At 38.3% G+C, this 13,578-nt stretch overlaps 1 protein-coding gene across 2 annotated transcripts in view; it reads right to left on the bottom strand.

Annotated features, from left to right (window-relative positions):
* Positions 1-13,578, bottom strand: part of IDE (insulin degrading enzyme) — a 110,162-nt gene that overhangs the window by 58,471 nt on the left and 38,113 nt on the right. The window lies entirely within an intron of this gene.

Raw genomic sequence — 13,578 nt, 5'->3', positions numbered from 1 at the left:
TTTCTAATAAAAATCCTGCCATTTAGGGACTCAGAGATGGAATTCTAATGACTGGTGTCTCCCCAAAAATGGCATCTTGACTAGAAATATCCTAAAATCCTCGTATAACAACTTTTATTGTTGTTCCTGCTTACAATACTAAATGGGTTGCTGTCTTTCATGGCAAAACACATTTTTCATATATTTTCTTTCCTTGGGTCATTATAATGGCTGTGCCGAACTGGCATCAGAAGACTCCCTTTCATTAAACTGGGTATCTAGAGAGAACCACCAGATGGCGCTCTTAGATCCAGGCTTTAGCCCTGTACAGCTACATAGTCCAAAGCCAAGATGTCCTGCTTGGGGCCTGAATCAACAGATCTAGTGCAGAGTATGTGCAAGCAACAGCCTAGCAAGTGCTCATTAAACTTTTTCTAATCACAAAGTGATCAAATGTACTCAATATTCACTAGCAGTAGCCTGCTAGTCAAGTTTTCAGGTTCTTAACTAGTCCCCTCAGTTTCTCACTTAAGATGCATTTCAATGCCAGATTTGCTCTACTTAGGGTCCTGAGACATCCCCTCACTCTACCGGAGGGATTCAGGTGCTCTTAAAAGTATCCAGAAGAGGGACGCCTGGGTGACCCAGTCACCTAAGTGTCTGCCTTCGGCTCAGGCCATGATCTCGGGGTCCTGGGATGGAGTCCCTCTTCGGGCTCCATGCTCAGCAGGAGTCTGCTTCTCCCTCTCTCTGCCTCTGCCCCCGACTGTGCTTGCTCTGTCTCAAATAAATAAATATAATCTTAAAAAAAAAAAAAGTATCCAGAAGAAAAAGCACTTTTTGCTGGGTAATGATTTGATATTAGGGTAAAACGTGAGTATTGATAGTGCCTTCCTTTTCTACTAACTGAAGATTCTGAAAGCTACAATTCCAGAGGTACTAGTCCTGACAGTTTCCTTAGCCATTTAGACTGCAAAACTCAGATCTGCACACACCAATATGTGAACTAAATGACACACCAGGACACTCAAGTTTGGAGAAATTAAGTTTTACTTCAATAGACTATAAATGCGATAGTGTCAGATCAAAACCAGATTTTTAGTCTAAATGTGATCTGATTTGCCTACTCACAATCAGGTCAATATTCTGGGTTTAAAAAAAAACAGCCCCCAGATCAAAGCTTATGAAGACCAAGATCATGGCCTCCATCTAGAACTTAAAAGTTGCTACAGGTTGGCCACCTCTAGAACATTCTGCTTTAATTCTAATGCACCTGAATATCCTACCATTCTAGTCCCTATCCTTTATTTTTAGGCTCATTTTAGAAATAAGAGATGGGGCGCCTGGGTGGCTCAGTCGATCGACTGAGTGTCCGACTCCTGGTTTCAGCTCAGGTCATGATCTCGGGGTTGTGGCTCTGTCCTCAGTGGGGAGTTTGCTTCTCTCCTTCTGCCTCTGCCCTTCCCCGTGCCCACATGCACCTGCTCGCACACACGTACTCTCTTTCTAAAATAAATAAATCTTAAATAAATAAATAAAAATAAAAAGAGAGATAAAGTAGGAATATACCCCAAACACACTAAAATACATGTCATGGCAAAACACTGACAATGCGATATTAAAATGAGCCAAAGAACTGCAACAGAATACCAGACTAGCAAAGAGAATGAATAATCCACTAAATAAATCCATGTTTATATGCAACTGTATGAATAAAGTTCACAACCTCAAGGCAGAGTGAGAGAAGTCAGACACAAAAGAGTATATACTTTTTCATTTCCTTTTATAAAGCATAAAAACAGGCAAAACTAACCTAGGTTACTAGAAGTCAGACAGAGGTTACCCTTAGGGGATGGATAGTGACTACAAAGGGGCACAAAGAGGGCTAGTGAGGTGCAGGTAATGCTCTGTTTCTTCACAGGCTGCTGGTTCCACAGTGTGCTCAGTTTTTGAAAATTCTGTGATTCATACATAAATAGTAGCAGAACATTCATTTACTTGATTCTTCAAATAGCAGCAAAAGTAAAAACAAGAATAATTTATCAGAACCACACACACTTTTCTGAATATTTACTATACTTTACAACACAAAGTTAAAATGAAAAAAGAGCCAAAGGAACCACTGTCAACAACAATCTAGCTCACCTGAGGTCCTAAATCTAATGATACAAGATCTCTGGCCAAACTGCTAACAGATATCAGTAACATTGCTCTGAAAAGTGGCTTTTAGCTATAAATAGATAGTGTTCTATGAATCTACATATTCATGTCTTTGCTGCCTAGATGTTTTCATTCTTTCTAATACATGATGACAGAAGGAAATTACAGTCCATTTGGGAACACAGCCCAGCATGGCAGTTCCATAACCTCAGAGGTACCCAAATCAGAAAGAGGAAGAGGTTCTCTACCATGACTCTCTTGGGATCAGGATAGTCAGCTCTCAATCCACTGACAGAGAAACATGGATACTAGCCAACCAAAAAAATTTTTAAATAAACAAACAAACAAACAACCATTTTCCTTGGCAAGTGACAGAGGAAGAAGTAAAAGATTCAAAGAGTAAGAAAGAAATGACCGGCACCATCACTGCCAGAGAGGACCATGTAGCAAGGAATGCAGGTGACATTTAGGAGCTCGGAGCAGCCCCTGGTTGACAGCCAGCATGGAAATGGTGTTCTCAGTCTTAGGGCTAAAAGGAACTGAACGTTGCCAATGGTTAAGAATGACCTTCGAAGATGTTCTTCCCAGGTGGGAACTTTCTGTAGTCACTATCTTGGTTTCAGCTTTGTGATACCCCAAGCAGAGAATTCCATGCCTTGCCAGACTTCGGACCTATAAAATTAGGAGCTAATAAGTGGATGCTGTTTTGTAAATATAATTATAATTTTATATTTTTAAAGATTTTTCACTTATTTAATTGAGAGAGTGTGAGCGAGAGAGAGCACACAGAGGGAGAGGGAGAAGCAGGCTCCCCACTGAGGAGGGAGCACAACGGGGGGCTCGATCCCAGGACCCTGAGATCATGACCTGAGCCAAAGGCAGACGCTTATCCGACTGAGCTACCCAGACACCTCTATAATAATAATTTTAAAAATCCAAAAGACAAATGGGCCGAAGAGTCAGGTTTGCCATTAAGTTTATTAATCCTTTTATAACAAATCCTTTAAAAGAGTTTACTAAAAACAGGAAGGCTAGCTGATGGAATTTCTCAAGAAACAGATGAGGAAATGAAAGGAAAAGCAGGACATAAAGCACAGGACTCTGTAATTAGTCCTTAAGTCAACTGAACTCTGTTAGTGTTGGTGGCATGACTCTTAGGCAGAGAGGTGCAGAGGAACAGGCACTGGCTTTGGGGTTCGCAGAGCTCTCATCTAATCCTGCCTCAACCAACTGCTGGTTGCACGACCTTAAACAAGTTACTTTACTTCTCTTAGGCTCAATCTCGATTCTAACACTGGTAGGTTTACACCAAATTAGAAAAAGAATTCATGTAAAAAAGCTTAAGAGTAGTATTTAACATTCAATAAATAGCAAAAATATGAAAGTCTGATGATAGCAATGGCTGTTTAGGGGTGCAGAGAAATGAGAACTCAACCATTGCAAGAGAAAGTAGAAATTGAATTAACTGCAATAAGCAACAATTTGGCAATATCTACTGAATGTGAAGATGTACATATCCTACTACACAGTAATTCCACTGCTGGATACATGTGACCCTAAAGAACTCTGTGCACAAGGACACAAGTACAAGAATGCTCATAGCAGCACTAGTACATTAACAGGAAAACAGATAAACAGTGATGTAGTCAATGAATTTTTCAAATAGCAGCAATGAAAAAATACAAGTGGGAGAGACTACTCATAATAAAATACCATTTTTGTAAAACTAAAAACTTACAACATATTGCTCAGAGATAGATACACGACTAGCGATATTTCTTTTAAAAAAACATGACACTAGGGACGCCTGGGTGGCTCAGCTGGTTAAGCATCTGCCTTCGGCTCAGGTCATGATCCCAGGGTCCAGAGTCCCGCCATTGGGCTCCTTCCTCATCGGGGAGCCTGCTTCTCCCTCTGCCTCTGCCTGCCGCTCCCCTGCTTGTGCTCTCACGTGCTCTCTTGCTCTCTCTCTGACAAATAAAACCTTTTTTAAAAAAAAGCTATTTAAAAAACAAACAAACAAACAAAACCCCATGAGACTTGTCAGTCACCAAACTTAAGATAGTGGTTCCGTCCCAGAAGCAGGGAGGAAAATGCAACTGGAGAAGAGTACATCAGATGCTCAACCTGTATTTGTAATGCTCTGTATCTTTTTTTTTTTTTTAAGATTTTATTTATTTGACAGAAAGAGAGGCAGCAAGAGAGAGAACACAAGCAGGGGGAGAGGGAGAGGGAGAAGCAGGCTTCCTGCTGAGCAGGGAGCCCAATGCAGGGCTCAATCCCAGAACGCTGGGATCATGAGCCAAGCCAAAGCCAGACGCTTAACGACTGAGACACCGGGCACCCATGTAATGCTCTGTGTCTTTAAGTACTATGTAGAGAATGATATGGCAAATGCTTTTGAACCTATCTCTTTCATGACATAATAAATCTGTAAAAATGTTAACATATTCAACAGAGTACTTGATGTATAACAAAATAAACACACAGTAAACAGCAGCTACTGCGGTTATGATGTGAATTGTACGAAGGACTCCTGGCTTCTGAGAATATCACAGAAACCATGGTACTGAAGTAGAGAAGAAAGCTCAGTAAATGGTCTAGATGACTTTCCTCTACCTAAGAATCCATGTGTGGAGAACAATGTGAATACGGCTGGAAGAACAAATACCAACCAGTTCAGTCTCTAGACACATACTGTCCTAATTTAGTGCTAATTCAGTGAGGACATTCCTATCAAACTGAAATGCTGCTACCAAAATCCTGACTCTTACTTTTCTGGCTCTGTTACCACTCCAGGGAGCTCCAGCAGCGGACAGGACATCAGGGCTGCTGACTAGGATACTTCCACTCTTGGCCTGCTGGAGAGAGCACTGGGAGCTTCAGGTTCTCTTGTCCTGACTCCATCATGTATCAATTAAGCAACCTTGGAAAAATCTCTCAATATCTCCAAGGGGTCATCTATTTGATCTGCAAAATAGGGGCAATATGGATACATGCCCAGTTGTTAAGAGCTGGGGCTCAATCCCTGACTCCTATGTTTCCCAGCTGGGAGACACAGGCAAGTTTCCTAACCTCACTAGACCCCAGTTTCCTTATTTGTAACTAAGAATAATAAGAGAACCAACCTCACGAGATTGCTAGGATTAAATGAACAGTCCGTGTAAAGGCTTAGCATAGCCCCAGTCAGACAATAATTATTTAATATTAACCTGGGTTGTCATGAAGCTGATGAAAAGTGATAATAGAGATGCGAAAGGTTTTGTAAACTATAAAGCTCAGTAAATACGATCTTTCACTTTCACTGTAACAACTACTTTAAATTCTATTAAAAAGAGAAAAGCTTACAAACTCAGTACTAATAAATACAAATACTGAATTTATTTCCCTGGAAAATTCTGAAGCCAGGAATATATTCCTTACATTGTAGGAAAGACTGAGTTTGAAGTTTTAGATTAAAGCGGTCTCCAACCGTATGTCTGATAAGGTTCTCAAGGAAAGGTCAACTTGATAGTTATAACCATGAAAATCTTAAAGGTTCTCTGAAAACCCAAGATTCTAGAAGTTATATTATATATTATCTATAGCTAGTTACCTGAAATTACAGTTGACCCTTGAACAACACGGGTTTGAACTCTGCAGATCCATTCCTATGCAGACTTTTTTTCAATAAATACAGTACATGTGTAAATAAATACAATTAAATAAATACTATAAATGTACTTTTTCTTATGATTTTAACATTTTCTTTTCTCTAGCTTACTTTATTGTAAGAATACAGTATACAATACATGTAACATACAAAATCTGTGTTAACTGATTGTTAATGTTATTGGTAAGGCTTCAGGTCCACATAGATTATTAGTAGTTAAGATTTTGGGGAGTCAAAAGTTACACAAGAGAGGCACCTGGCTGTCTCAGACAGGGGACTGTGCAACTCCCACAGTGTTCAAGGGTTGACTGTATTATAAACCTTTTTTTCTAAGTAAGTTCTTTCTTCCTGCTATAACAATCTTTTAAAAATCCTGGAAAAGACTAAAGCCTTTTGAGACACATATGAATTTTCTTATAAAATTAAAAAGGGCAATTCTCCTGCACTTGGATTAGTACCTACAAGATGCAAGTTATGAAACAGAACTAGAAGTGAAAACCTCGTAAATGTCCTAAAAAAGCACCTGTACACTTGATTAATCCACTTCTGGATTTCCATAAATTTCTAGTTTTCCATAGATACAAATCCTAGTAGGGAAAAAAACAAGACAGTAACAACATCCATGGAAAAATTTAGGGAATATTAAATGATGAAGTGGGCTGAAACATATCAAATATTTGTAATGTCCAAACAAATGAGTCATCATTCAAGGATGCTAGGGAACCAACTCATTATTTTGAAAACTGTAAATGAAGGGAATGAATCAAGCATTTGTCCTGCCTTTCCTATAACAACTACTATTCAAATAGGAGAAAAACTGAATTAAAATTAGGGAGGTGATGCATTGAGAATCAATGGTTGCAGCACTACAAATAGAGAGACAACTAGACTTTATATGCCCTGATGGAAGAACACATCACTACCTATGAAGTCTTGTCCAAAAAAACCCCATGAATCTGATCAATCCTCTATATCCAACTGCCAATCTGTGGAAATTGTGACAATGGTCAGAGGAATATGTTAAACTACATTGCTGAGATGCATGCAGGAAAATCTGGGCTATGAAAAATTCTATATAGCAACCAACCTAATTCTTCAATAAAAAAATTCTAGGGTGGTAAGGGGAGGGAGATGAAGGATGAACCTATACCTATAAACCAAAAGATATTTAAAGACCTATCAATTACTAACATTTCAACATTATGTGGACGCTAATCCAAATATACATTTAAAAATTAGATTTTTATGAGACAACTAGAAGTCTGAAAACTAGATATTAGAGATTAGTGATAATGTTATTTTTGTTGTTTTTAAAAGAGTCATTATCTTTCAGAGACATATATTGAAATATTTGTGAGTATAGGATATGATGTCTAGGATCTCTTCAAAATAAACAAGAGGGTGAATGGGAATTAGCCAGACTGGCCAGGGGCAGAGTGATGCATACATGGGGTTCACTATAGTATTCGTCTACTTTTGTTGGTTTTAAAGTCTCCATTTGAAAAGGAAGAGGAGAAAGGAATGGAGGGACTGGAGAAAAGGTAAATGATTAACTGTTGTCAGGGTCATTATCATCATCCCAAGATCAGGAGTCATTCAATTCCTTCTGGTTTATATTTCATGTTTTTCAGTTCTAATCCATTTTCCCACCTGTTCTTTCCTCTTCCTATGGAAAAGTGTCCTTTCTTATAACTAAATGATTCTAAGTCACGTGCTCTAAAAGTCACTGCGTTCATTCCTTAGTCTTTTCTTCTTGTCACGGTTTTGAGGCCAAGCTAACATTATGGCAAAGAACACAGGCTTTAAGATTGACTTGATATAGAATCTTCTAACCTATACAGAAACTTCTATTATCACCCTACCTCCCTCTCCCTGCATGCCCCACAGGCTATTTTCTGTTTGTTTTGGCATCTGTCAAAGGGCATGATGAAATTTCAGTATTGGTGGTGAAGGTTAAATGAAATCATATTAGGTAGAACACCTACCCAGTCTGTGGCATTTAGTACTCATACAATAAATACTAGTGCTTTTTCCTCTTGAATGGCTCTTCCTTCTGCTAAGGAAAATCCTACCTACCCTTCAGGAGAATTCAGTTTACATCTCCAAGGTCCTGGAAAATTCAATTTCAGGGAACCCTATGCAGGTAGAATAGAACAGTGATTAAAAGCACCAGATCTGGTTTCAGATCACGGCTCCAGGACCTAAAAGCTGAGTGACCCCAAGCAATTTAATGACCTTCTCTCTAGTGTTTGTTTACTCATCTATAAAACGAACATAATAAGAGCATTACCTACTGAGGATATTGTAAGAATTAAGTTAAATAATCCAGGAAAAGTACTTAGCACAGCACTCAATAAAATTTAGTGCAGAGGAAGAGAAAGAAGAGATAATGATCCTGGAAAATCAAACCCGAGCTTATACTCCAGGGAAATCCTGGGTTTGTCATTAAGTCTCCAACTCAACTATAAACACCTTGAATGTAAAGATACTGGTTACATTTCTTTGCATATTCTAATGTACTTTACATGTAGGGGGGTTAAAAAAGAATTATCTGTCAACTAAGGGAGAAAGACATCATCTGGGCTAACTTATAACACCCTACTCAAATTATTAGAATTCTGTGGCACACACTACAAAACATACTCGAGTAAATAACAAGTAAGAAAAATGGCACCCGTCCCTAAAATACAGAGCCACCCACCCTCTTTTTCCACGTGCCCACTTTGTCTTCCACTCCACCTATACAACAAGGAGAGCCTGTTTTGTTTCCTTCATCCACTCCTTGACCTCCTTCTTTTATTTCCTTCCCAGCTGACTAAATCCAGTTGTTCCCACAGTGTCTGTGGTGTTATGTTTAGCAGATCACTAAAAAATAACAACTAAGGTTTTCCCTTTCCTTTTCTAAACTACTTTTAAAAATCCAACTGCTCCTGCTTGTATCCCATGGAGAGGCGAAATGAATGAATAAATGCATAAATGGCATCCAATTTATCAGGAACTACGGAACTAAAACTAAAGGCACCGGTAATGACACATGAAGGAAAAAGCCAATGTGGACACCAAGAGAACAACATTCCTCTAAGAACATACTGCCCTATAGTCAGCTCACCAAACCTACTTCGCGTCGCTCTTGGTGACCAACTCACCTTTCGTGGCAGGGTCCTTTTCAAAGTTTGGATGTCTCTCACAGCTGTGATATGGTTATTGTGAAGGCTACTATTACTTCTTTAAATTAATTATTTTTGCTAACCACTTCACATGTACAGCCTCATTTAATTCTCGTGTCAACCCAATATGGGAGGAAACTGAGGCTTACAAAAGTTAAGAAACTTGCCTAGAGTCTCTGAGCTGGCCGGTGGCAGAGCAAATATTCACCTCGAGTACTGCCCAACTTTGGAAGCCGAACTTTAAATCACCTAGGGATATGCTAGTTGGAGGTGGGATTCCTGGCTGAAGTCCGAGGCTAGGAGAGTCATACAGTGATTCAATGAAAACATGTGTGTGGAGACAGATTTAACACACGGTAGCTATGAAAACAACTTTGACACAGTTACCGACTTCAAACAGAAAAATACTTGCCAGATGTCAGTTGAGAATGTGAAACTCTGAGTATGGGAACCCAAGACACAGGAAAAAGGACAACATGTTAAAGGCTTGTCCCACTTGGTCAGACAAAGGTTTACAAAACCAAATGCTTACTAGAACAAGACAGGTAACGTGTAGGTTTCTTTTGCCACAGACAAGCTTAAGTAGTAAACACACGAACAGCCCTGCCGCACCGAAGGAGGCTTTCTCCTGCTCATCTTGAAAAGTGCTACCCTGTCAGCCTTTCACTCTCCCTTTCAGCAGATAAGTGGGTAAAGGAAATATTTCACAGTTCTTCTAATTTTAAAATTGTAAAATATTTATAAATATTTAAACATCCAGAATTACACCATTCACACCTATGTACTTACTACCCAGTTTTATCACTCTTCACATTGTCATATTTTGCTACAAAATTATTTCCTCCCAGAGACAGTCTCTCCTCCCCTCTCCTCCTGTCTCTCTCTCCTCACTCCCAGAGATACTAAAAAGAATTTGGTGTTTAATCATTCCCATGCATATTTTATACTATATTACATACACATATAGACATTAACAAGATGCAGTACTGTTTTGCCTGTTTTCAAATTTTATAGAAAGCTATCCCACAAAACACAGTCTGCAACTTACATTTTGGTCAAAATATTTTGCTCTTTACCTGGTTTGGACACTTGAGCTTTAGTTCACTCATTTTAACTTTTATAGAATATTCCACTGTCTTAACAGACCAAAATGTATTAATTTATTCAACTGTGAGCAGTCATTTAGTCATTTCCTACTTTTCACTAGTTCAAAAAGTGCTTCCTGAACATTCTTATATATGTTCCCTGCGCACAATGACTAAAGTTGTTTCTCTCTAGGGTATACATCAAGAAACGGGTTCCTTGAGTCAAAGGGCATGAGCGTCACTCCAACAGATATTGCCAAAGTGCTTTACAACGTGGATGAACCAATTTATTTTCCCAAAAACAGCATATGAGTCTCTGTTTTTTTTACATCCTAACCAACACAATACTCGGTTTTGCCTGACTTTCGATTGTTGCCAACCCGATAGGTGTGAAATGTTATCTCACTGTTTTATTTCTTTCTAATTTAATTTTTTAAGTAGGCTCCACGCCCAGCATGGAGCCCAACTCAGGGCTTGAGCTCCCAACCCTGAGATCAAGACCTGAACTGAGATCAAGCGTTGGACATTCAACGAACTGAGCCACCCACGCACCCCTCATTATTTTATTTTTTAATTTTATTTTCCCCTGATTTTAATGATTTGAACATCTTTTTAATGTTTACTCAAATGCCCTCTGCTGTAAACTCCATATCCTTTGCCTATTTCTCTAACGAGCTGTTTTATCTTTTACTTATTTACTTACGGAAGTTTTTATGTTATATGCTTTGCAAATATCTTCACTGGGTGTGTGGATTATCTTTTGCTTTTAGGTCTATTGAACAGAAATTTAAAATTTTAATGAAGTCAAATTTATCTTTAAACCTATGATTTACATTTATCTCTAAAAGATATGGTTTGTGCTTTATGTGCTTAATAACACTTCAAAAAATTTTTAATTCCAGTACAGTTAACATAAAGGGTTATATTAGTTTCAGGTGTACAGTACAGTGGTTCAACAACTCCATATTAGTCAGTGTTCTTCATTATGAGTGTACACTTAATCTCCTTCACTTATTTCACCTATCCCCACCCACCTCCCCTCTGGGAACCATCAGTTCCAGTTTGTTCTCTACAGTTAAGAGTCTATTTTTTGGTTTGTCTCTTTTTTTTTCCCCTTTAAGAACGCTTTTCTTAAGATGAAAAAAAAATCTATATTTTCTTCTACAAGTTGTAAAAGTTTCTTTCCATAATTAGGTCTAATTGACCTGGAATTTACGTTTGTGTATGGTATGAGACGAGCATCTAATCCACTTATTTCTACACAGGCATTTTCCTCTTTCTTCATCTATTTGTAACGTCCCTCTGTCTTAGGTCAAATTTCCATATATGTGCAGGTATATTTCTAAGGTCTATAATCTGTTATCTTCCTATATTCTTGCACCAATTCCACTGCTGTAACAACTAGAACTTTTACTAAGTGTTGGTATCTGGTAGAATTAGTCCTTTGTTGCTCTTCAAAAGCATCTTAGCTATTCTTGGCCTTTACTCTTTCTTTCCTTTTTTTTTTTTTTAAGATTTATTTGAGAGAGAGAGAGTATGTAAGCAGCAGGGGAGTGGAGGGAGAGGGAGAGAAAGAATCTCAAGCAGACTCCCCACTGAAGGGGGAGCCTGACACTGGGCTCAATCTCATGACCATGAGAGCATGACCTGTGCTGAAACCAAGAGATGCTCAACCAACTGAGCCATTCAGGCACCCCCCTTTCTTACTAACTTTATAATCAGATTATCAGGTTCCTCAAACAAACAAACAAACAAACAAAACAAAACTAGGGCTTTTAACTGGCACTGCATTGGATTAAGATAAATTTGTGGTGAACTTACATCTGTGTGATACTGAGTTTACCCATTCATGAACATGGTCTATCTTCCCATTTACTCAGGTATTCTTTCATATGCACTATATATTTCTTGCATTTCTTGTTAGACTTATTTCTAAATACCTTACAGATATTTTTATATGTAAGTGAAATCACTTTTCCTGTAACATTTTTCTAATTGATTACTATTGATATAAGAATGCAATTTTAGTGTTTCTTGTCTTTTGGCATCCTTGGCGAATTACCTTATTTTTAATGGTTGATCTAAAAATTTTCTTGAATATTTTTATGCAATCACGGAATAAATTTTCTTTTGCTTCCTTTCTACCTCTTACATATCACATTGCCTTCCCTTATTGCAATGATTAGTAACAATAGTATGGTAGCTGAACGAAAAAGTGATTACACAGTATTCCTGTTTTGTTTTTGCCTTTCAATGGAAATCCTTTTGAAACCCTATCATTAATTATGTTTGATGAAGGTTTTTATTAGCGCAAGAGTTTTTTGTTTTTTGTTTTTCTGGAGAGAGAACACGTGCCTGCACATAGTGCGGCACAGGAGCAGGGGTGGGGAAGGAGGGCAGAGGGAGAGGAAGAGAGAGATAATCTCAAGCAGCCTCCACGCCCAGTGCGGAGCCCAAGGTGGGGCTTGATCTCACGACCCTGAGATCATGACCTGAGTCGAAATCAAGAATCAGGACACTTGATCAACTGAGCCACCCAGGCACCCCTCTTGCTGTTTTTGTTCATGAACAAGTGCTGAGCTTTAACAAATGCTTTTTCTGAGCCTACCGAAATGACTGCCTAACACTTGAGTTGGGGCCCATTGATTATAATGAAATAAATTTAAAATATTGGCAGACCAGAATTTTTTTTAAAGAAACAATATAACAGAGGGACCAAGATATTAGATAGATATTGTTTGGTAAAACTTTCATTTTTAGCTGCTTACACAAGCACACATATATGTGCTCTGAGCTGTTAAGTAAAACATGTTTCTTACAGTGGGCTGTATACAAAAAAGTTTGAAAGCAACTGATCTATATACTATTTTGAAGCACGAAAAACCACTATAAAGGAGAAACATCTTACTGTAGAGTTTTTTTAAAAATAAATAACACAATGCTTGGCTTTTGTTCATTTAAAAATACTCAGCTAGGGGCGCCTGGGTGGCTCAGTCATTAAGTGTTTCCCTTCGGCTCAGGTGTTGATCCCAGGGTCCTGGGATCAAGCCCCACCCCACACTGGGCTCCCTGCTCAGCAGGAAGCTTACTTCTCCCTCTCCCACTCCCCCTGCTGATCTTCCCTCTCTCGCTGTGTCTCTCTCTGTCAAATAAATATATAAAATCTTTAAAAAAATAAAAAAAATAAACAATAAAAATACTTAGCTTTTCCTGATATCTTTATCTAAATAATAATGTTTTAAATATATTTTAGTATTTTAAGTATTATTATTAACATAATCCCTTGATGGAGAAAATGACCCACATACACAGAAACATCTAAAGTCACTAAAAGTAACAGAAGTAAACTAAGTATAAATTTCTGACAAGGATTCTTTTTCAAGGATCACTTCTGTAAAATGTTATATGTGTCATTTCTAGGGTGAGGGTATACAGCTTCCATCATATCTTCCAACATATCATATCATATGTTTTCAAACATATCTGTGACCTTAAAAATGGACAGAACCTCTACTCCAAAAAGTTCATTTATACT

The sequence above is a fragment of the Ursus maritimus genome, unplaced genomic scaffold (assembly GCF_017311325.1).
Source record: "Ursus maritimus isolate PB19 unplaced genomic scaffold, ASM1731132v1 scaffold_7, whole genome shotgun sequence".
NCBI lineage: Eukaryota > Metazoa > Chordata > Mammalia > Carnivora > Ursidae > Ursus > Ursus maritimus.
Note: the sequence above shows the minus strand (reverse complement) of the source record. Positions and strands in the feature narration are given on the sequence as shown.